The following is a 7,810-nucleotide window of genomic DNA, read 5'->3' on the forward strand; positions in this document are numbered from 1 at the left end:
CTCTTTGGCCAATTTCATCCTTACTAATCGAGTCTAGTTTAGAAAAATATTTATAGTGCTAAGGAGGTCCCTAAATTTTCCATTCTAATGCCCTTCCTCCTTGGCCTTGATATTTATAATTTACCACATCAAAGTTAGAATGATATACTTTGACGGCAGATGCTGCCAACACGTACTAAAAATCATCCACTTCTTCAGCAACTATTCAGTTTTTTCACAGGCACTGAAATGAGAATTCTTTCCATTGTTACAAATTGTTTCTATCAAGATTCTACCTTATCTACTAAAGATTAAAAGGGAGATCACGAACATTTCTGATGGCCAGCATTTTCCAATTGATTTTCTTATTTCTCTCTTAGTTGCCATGCAAGCTAGGTATCATAGCCATTTCACAGATGAAGGAACTGAGCCCCAAAACCATTAAATGATGCCCAGCAATTAAGTGGAGAAATCTGACTTTGGATCCAGGTCTGTCTGAGTAGGATGCCCTTATTCTTTTCACTATTTTCATGTTACTCAAGGTCTTTTTGAAAACACTAAGAGGGATTTTTAATCTGCAGAACCATGGGGTCACATTTCTCAGACACATCAAAATTCCCTTAAGTGTTTAAGATGCAGATTTCCAAACCCAGCAAATCCAAATCTGTGGGTGTGGGACTTGGGAATTTGCATTTAACATGACTCCCCAAATAATCCTTGTTCACACTCAAATTTGAGAATCATTAGATGAGTTCATGAGGGGATTTCAGGGGCCTATGAACTCAAATTGCATTCAAGCTTTTGTGCAAGTGTTGTGGGTATATTATTCAGAGAATATCTTTCAGATTCTCAAAGGGGTCTCTGACAAAAAGGCAAAGAATACCAGCTGAAAAAGAAAGAAATTGGAAATGTGCCTTATTACTTTTTAGTTTTGATCAGCTGCTGGGAATGAGGAATGGTTAAGTCCGCTTGAAACAGAAGCAGTCTTCACATTGTGTGTGTTTCCCCACCCCTACGTCCATCCTCACCTCATCCCACCACTCCTCCCTGGCTTGGGTCCTTCCTGGTCCCTACTAGAACCAGCTCCCATCACCACCTCGTTCACAGCAAGAGACTCTCCCTTTTGACAGAATTACTTCTACTGCAAACGATGCAGAATTGTCTGTCCCTTTGTCTGTATGAGCTGCAGTGAGTTAGTTGACTCAGTGACCCAAGTTGTCTAACATTTTACTGTAAACAGGATACCATTTATGTGAAAGAATCCAGTTACCGTATTTCTCTGTCATCTGCAGTCTGCAGAGGACAAAAAACAATGGTAACCTGACCCTTGGGCAAAATGTTAATGGCTACATAATTGACTTAGCAGATAATTATAAAACACAGTTCCATATTAAGACACAAAAGATGTAATTATTGCACTTTACAAACTAATTAATAAATGTTAACTCAACTCAATAATTAATAATTCATTATTTAACCTCTAATTAAATGATCATCCTTCCTTTCCCTGCAAACTTTGCTGGTGGCTTAATTGCTCTGGGCCAAATATACATGAGAACAAACCTTCTCTGTTAATTAAACAGTGAAGAGATTTAAAATCATTGTAACAGAGAGAATTAGGGAATTTAAATTGGAGTATCTCTCATTTGAAAGAGACAAGAGCAGCTCCAACCTCAATTCCCACCCAAAGCATTAACAATTAAAACGGTCCAGGGTAAATCGCACCAAAGCACCGGACAAGATGGTTGGTTAATAGCCAAGTGTCCAAGGTACAGGTCAGGCCTTAGGAGCAAGGCAGGAGCCCACCAGCCTGGACACATAGAGTCCCCCAAGAAAGGTGTGTGCTGGAAACACAGACAGTGGCTCACAAGAGCCAGCTACACAAATCTTCCCAACTCTACATCCTTTGACATCACATTAGCAGCCTGCAATCAATCATCATGGGTGTATTTACACCATAGAAATTGGGACACACGCAAATGAGGGCTTTTCCTTTTCTTTTTTTTCCCCCAGTGCTAATTATTAAACATTTACCAGCACTCTCCCGTCCCTAGAGCAGCAGAGGTGACCTGTGGCTGAGTCCTGGGTTGTCTGTCTACGAGGGCTAACGTCCTGTCAGCTTTGGGGCTGGGCTGTAGACTGGAGCTCCGTCCCTGAGAACCTGCTTCCTGGACCGAGTTTCCGAAGCCCGCGCTCCATCCCAGTCTCGTGCGGGTTCTCTGCACAGCCCATCTCATTGAATCCTCGAGCAACTCTGTCACAGACCTTGTTATTGGTCCCAGAAATCTTTTGATTTAAAAAAAAAAAAGTACATACTTCCCTCACAATTATTTTCCATTACTTTAAAACTTATTTATAATCCATTTGTTAGTGGCTTCCTCTTTGATTTTTTTTTCATTTAACAAATTCTTCGTGTTTTAATAAATGAGATGTTTTTCTGTGTATAAGAAAACATTCAGAATAAAATATATGTCTTGGTTCTTTTATGTTTTATCAAAGGCAGGGTGGCACTGTCATCGCCTACATGACGTTTGTGTTGGGGGCCAAGAAATAACAGAGCGGCCTACCAAACGTGTTCCTCACAGGGAGGGATTCCTCTGGCGGGAAGTGCTGGTGCGGGTGTGAGGTGAGAGTGGATGGGAGCCATGACTGAGGAAATTCATCACTTAGCTACAGGGCATCCCATTCTAAGAGATAACACATCTGCTGCTGCCCTTTCTCTCTCTTCTCTCCTGGTGATTCCTTTAAAAGGGTTCATTTCACTAAATAGTTACTAATGGTTCCCTCACCTGTAAAAGTGTGATTATGGTCATATCTACCTCATACCCACTTACTGAGAATTAAATGAGTTAATATTTACAAACCTCTTACAACAGTGCCTGGCACACACTGAGAGCTGTAGAAGTCATGCTGTCAGGGGCAGACTAAGAATTCCGAATAAGCAAAGACAGGGAGCTGGAAAGGGTGGGGTCTGTGCAGGAAGCTGTGTAGATCACCAGAGCCCACAGGAACAGAGGAAGCATAATGAGTGACCAGACGACTGGCTCACCCTAAGGGTGCGGCTAGTTGGCCCTCTCCCTTCTCACTGCATGGCATTCGGAGTCTTCCTAAGGGAAGCAATCGCATCAGCACATTTCTACATGGTTGTATGAGAGGAGCTCAGGTTCTCCTCCCTAAGTAACTGCCAGGCTCAGTTACTGTGGCAGCCTCTTCCTTGCTGCCCCCTGTTCAGACCTTAGACATGGTCTTCCCTTAGATGGTGATTTATCGAAAACACACGTTGACCCCCTCCTCCTTTTCTCAAAACTCTTCAAACCTCCCCATAACTTTCAGAATGAATTTCAAATGTGATAAATAATTTAAAAGGCCTTTCACATCTGGCCTCTATTTTATTCTTAAAGCCACTTCACACCACGCCCCTTCCCTTTAGCCACACCGCACCTGTCCCAACCCTGCCCCCGGTGCTTTACGCCCAGGCATACTGTTCCCTGTGTCCGCAAGGTGTGCTCCAGAGAGACCCTGGTAAACATTCTCATGTGGTCACACCTACTGCTTCAGAGTTCACCTGCAATATCGCCTACTCTGTGATGCCAATCCAAAACCCTCGAGTTTAACGTGGGTGCTATAAGTTGAATGTTTGTGTCTTTCCAAAATTTGTATGTTGAACTCTAACCCCCAATGTGATGGTATTTGGAGGTGGAGCCTTTGGAAGGTGATGAGATAATGAGGATGGAGCCCTCATGACCGGGAGTAGTGTCTTATAAAAGAGAGCTCCCTCACCCCTTCTGCCATGTGAGGACACAGCAGAAAATAGCCATCTATGAATCAGGAAGTGGGCTCTCACAAGACACAGAATCTGGGCCTCTTGATCTTGGATTTCCCAGCCTCCAGAACCGTGAGAAATAAATTTCTGTTGTTTGTAAGCCACCCCATCTGTGGTATTTTGTTATGGTAGCGTGAATGGACTAAAACAACAGGCCCATTGTCTATGCATCCAGAGCACCTTTTGTGTAATTCTAACATGAGGCTTGTCACTCTGTAATATTTGTCACTGTTGGCTTGTTTCATTCACTCCCCTACCATATACAGATACAGACCCATACACACGCCCCAGTAAGTTTAGCTAGCGTCAGAATGAAAGGTCGTATTGCCTGGCTTCAAATTCTGCGTCTGCAATGGCATGGGAATTGGCAAGATGGAGCTCAAAAGAGTAACCACTCCAAGGGTTATTATGAGGGTTAAATGCAATAATCCATATAGTTTCTCAAAACTGCCTGGCATTTCCTAAGTGCTCAGTAAATTCTACTCTCATTATTTTTCCTCGCAATCAGGAACCCTGCAACATTGGAGGATCAGCACTGCGGGTCAGGTATAGGACAGCTCAACAAAGACTGGGGTTAAGGGTGTGGACTCTGCATGCTAAGGTTGCCATGCTGTGCTGTGGCATCTCTAAAACTGTATAATAAGAGTTCTTATCTCACATGCCTGTTGTGAATAGTCAATGAAACAAAGCCATTCACCTTGCCCATGTAAATACTTTAAAAAGGTTAGGTATCATTATAAAAGCTGGAAATGGATGACGGGCATGCCAAGGTAGACACACAGCTCCCACTGCCAGTTTCTGCCAGGGGTGTAGAAGGCAGCTCCCCTGACCAGGCAGTGATCCACGGGCTCTACTGTGCCCACAATGCTCCGCCATGAAGATCATGCTGGCTTGGCCCCTCTGACTCCCAAAAAGCTTCAGTGACAAAGATCTGGCTCCTGCTACAGTTGCACCTCAAGCCCCCACACTAAATCACAGCAAGTGATAAATTGCTGGGGAGTGGGAGGAAGAGTGATGGAGCGGGTGTGTAGTCTGTCTGAGAGGCTCACCCAAACTTTTCAAGTAGCCTCTACAATAAATCCAGGACTGTCGCTTGGTGATTAGTTAGAGGAAACAGAAACTGCAGGACAAAGCCAGGAAATGACCTTAGAGACTAAACACAGTGTATTTTATTTTAGGGCTTTTTCTCACTTAGAAGTGCTGCCAGGTTGTTTAAAGAGACCGAGTGTTATCAGGGAAGGATTTGGGGATCTGCCAGGCTTTTGACAACATCTGGTAAAAGATTTACAAAGCCTGGAATCAAAGGAGGAGGACGGACAGGAGGATGTGTACTTGAGAGATGCTGCAGGTGGGCGTGAGATTGACATAAACTTTTTATTGCCCTTTGGGGAGCTTTCTAGTAAGCCTGATGGACTCTGTGAGGCAGGGCGGAAGCCCAAGCAGAATGGCACGTTTCTGTGAATGACGGCAGAGTGAGGGAAGGGTGGGAAGCCATTTGGGTCATTTGGGACCCATGGGGGTTAATCAGGGAAGGGTGTGGAGGGGTAAGGAGCCCGCAGGCCAAATGAGACTTTGGGCACAGTCCTGCCCCCATTTTCACATCGATGGAAATCAAGATGATGTTTGAGCCAAAAATAAGCCTCAAGGATTTAAAACAATTCACAGGAAATCAGGAGGAAGGAAGGTTAAAAGTATTGAGCCCCTCTTATGCTTCTGAGTGCTGCTGGATCATTAATGCTAACCCATTACCATCCTTAACACAACAGAGGAGACTCCTAAGGGGCTGACTGGTTAAACCCACCTTGTATGTTGCAAGTGGGGAGAATGAGGTTTGTACCCACGTCTAGTATCACTTTGCCTTGGAAGGGAGGGCTGCAATGCATTCTTCTCTGCTTCCTTAAGGGACTGTCTTGCTGCTCACTGTTATAATAGTAGAGGAGTCCCAAAAACGTGGGCCCAGGGCTCTCCCTTATGAGTACCCTGCCCCTCTGAGATGGTTCTGGCTTACTAAGCATGAGCTTATATACATTCTCTCATCTGCAGACAATCGACTGCAGGCTCCTCTACTTGTTTTATCCGGGGATTGGCCTGAGGCCTGTTTATTTTTAATGATGCCATTAACTGAGGCATGCAAAGGAGTAATTCTGAGGCCATTTCTTTTCTCTCTTAAAGAGAATCTGCAAATGGTTCCAGAGGTTTTTTTAAATGTGATGAAATAATAGCTAATAATAGTTCAAATTTATGGAGTGCTTACTATGTGCTAGGCTCTGTGAGAAGTGTTTTATGATTATTGTCTTACTTAATTGCAAACTGGTGGCATGCAGGCCAATCTGGCCTGTAGGTTGAAACCCTGTTTTCTGAATATAAATGTGAATGTCTTTAAATGGGGCCTGTGTTCTTCAGTTTTCTATAGCTCACAGCACCTCCCTAATTTTGAGCCCCTTCACTACAGGCCCCTGGAGGCAGTTGCATGTGTGACCTCTGCTGTAAAACAGCCTGATGAAATAGATCATACATGGTCCCCATGTTATTACTGAGGCAAAGAAAGAACACGCAACTTAACCAACACAACACAGTTGGTAAGCGGGTTAGGATTTGAAAACAAATTCTTCTGACCGGAGAACAAGCTCTTAACCAATACATTATATTCCCTACGATCGTAGCAAGGTTTCCACAGGATGTTTAGTATTTTTATTTAAGGATAAAAAAGTTATCCTGAACAGTTCATTAATAGCAGTGATGCATTCGCCCTCTTCTTTCCTATCTCCTCGCTTCTCTGCTCACTGAGCAGCTGTCTGTAAAAGCTGTTAGCACAGGGTGGCTGACCCTCCCACGTCTGCCTCTCTCATGGACATCACTGCCCTTTTTCTATACTAGCCAACAGCTGTAAACTCACCTGTGATTAGGATTTCAGGACCTTTGGTTTCTGGATTGGGAGATGCATGAGAAGAATGCCACAGAAGAAGCTTTTTAAGGGCGGAAACCAGTGGCATCCATCTTTGTAGCTCTATCTGGTGGCCCAGAAACTGGTTGCTAGTCAACAAGTGTGGGCTAGCACTCTTGCTACCGTTGTGGTTAGCAGTATTACTAATCCCACCCCTACTACTACACCGACAACGACAGCAGCAGCAGCGGAGCTGGCCCAGAGGTAGTAACGTTCACCCAGGTATCCAAAGCCACTCACCACGAGAGTGACATTTATCTACTATTTTATGCTTGTATTTTTTCTGATTATTTGTAAATTAAATAGTTTCCCAGGTTTGCCAACATCCTGCTTTATATACTGAATACAGAATATTAGCTTCAACTTATTCATTTGTTTATTTACCACTCATTTCTTCAGTAAATGCTTACCAAGTGACCAAGTATTAGGAGATGGGATACAGAGTGATTATAATTTCTGCATTTAAGGTTAATATATTCTAATGCCGGGTTTTCAAACAGCAGGACACAATTCATTAGTGAGACACAAAATTAATTTGGGGGCCATAGCAAGCACTGAAGAAAAAATAATACAGAATAGAATAGAAAATACCAAAATGAACTTCAGGTATTATTTTTATGAACATTTATTTCCACAGTGTCTATGAATGCGTTATGAATATCCTGAGTGGCACTGTAAAAAGCATTTCTTACAACAGACTGAGATCAAAAAGCATTGAAAGCTGCTGGTCTGGTGGTCTAGGGAAGAGGGTATACAAGGACAGATGCTTCAAAAAGAAGATGACCAGATGGCTGAATTACGAGGCTTTACTTTGCCCCTCAGGTGTTTTTCAGTAAGTCAACAGATGTCCACAGATTGAAAAACACTTGCAAATACTAGTCCAAAAACTCTTTGCGTTCAAATGCTTCATGCTTTGGGACTAGACCTCTTATTTGACCTTAAAACCATCTCTCTCCTCTTTTTATATGGACTGAAATTAGCTAGACATACAAACACACACGTACCAAATACATGCATATGTTTTTATACTTATTTTACATTTGTAAACTCCAAGGCTTTTCTTA

Source organism: Hippopotamus amphibius, chromosome 2 (assembly GCF_030028045.1).
Source record: "Hippopotamus amphibius kiboko isolate mHipAmp2 chromosome 2, mHipAmp2.hap2, whole genome shotgun sequence".
NCBI classification, from domain to species: domain Eukaryota; kingdom Metazoa; phylum Chordata; class Mammalia; order Artiodactyla; family Hippopotamidae; genus Hippopotamus; species Hippopotamus amphibius.